Consider the following 531-nt stretch of genomic DNA (forward strand, 5'->3'; position numbering starts at 1 on the left):
ACTGGTCGTGGCGGCGGTGTTGCAACAATATATAGTGATATTCTCAATGTTACTCAGAAGACAGGATACAGGTTTGAATGAATGAATGATGCATTTATATACGTCACCGGGCCCACTCATCGTTTTAATCATATGCGAGATTTAATTATATCGCATGGAATTTATCTTACTGATATAGATATCGTACCTCAAAGTAATGATGTTACTGACCATTTTCTTGTATCGTGCATGCTGCGTATTACTGATATTAACTATATGGCTCCACGTTATCTTCCGGGCAGAACTATTGTTCCAGCCACCAAAGACAGATTCACAAATAACCTGCCTGATTTATCTCAACTGCTCTGTGTACCCATAAGTACACATGAATGATCATATTACCCCAATTTTACAGTCTCTGCACTGGTTACCTATTGAGTTCCGTATCAGTTACAAAATATCATTACTTGCCTATAAAGCCCTTAATGGGTTAGCTCCTGCGTACCTAACTAGTCTTCTACCACGCTACAATCCATCACGCTCCCTAAGGTC

The sequence above is a fragment of the Sinocyclocheilus anshuiensis genome, unplaced genomic scaffold, assembly GCF_001515605.1.
Source record: "Sinocyclocheilus anshuiensis isolate Anshui unplaced genomic scaffold, SAMN03320099.WGS_v1.1 scaffold53, whole genome shotgun sequence".
Taxonomy (NCBI): Eukaryota; Metazoa; Chordata; class Actinopteri; order Cypriniformes; family Cyprinidae; genus Sinocyclocheilus; species Sinocyclocheilus anshuiensis.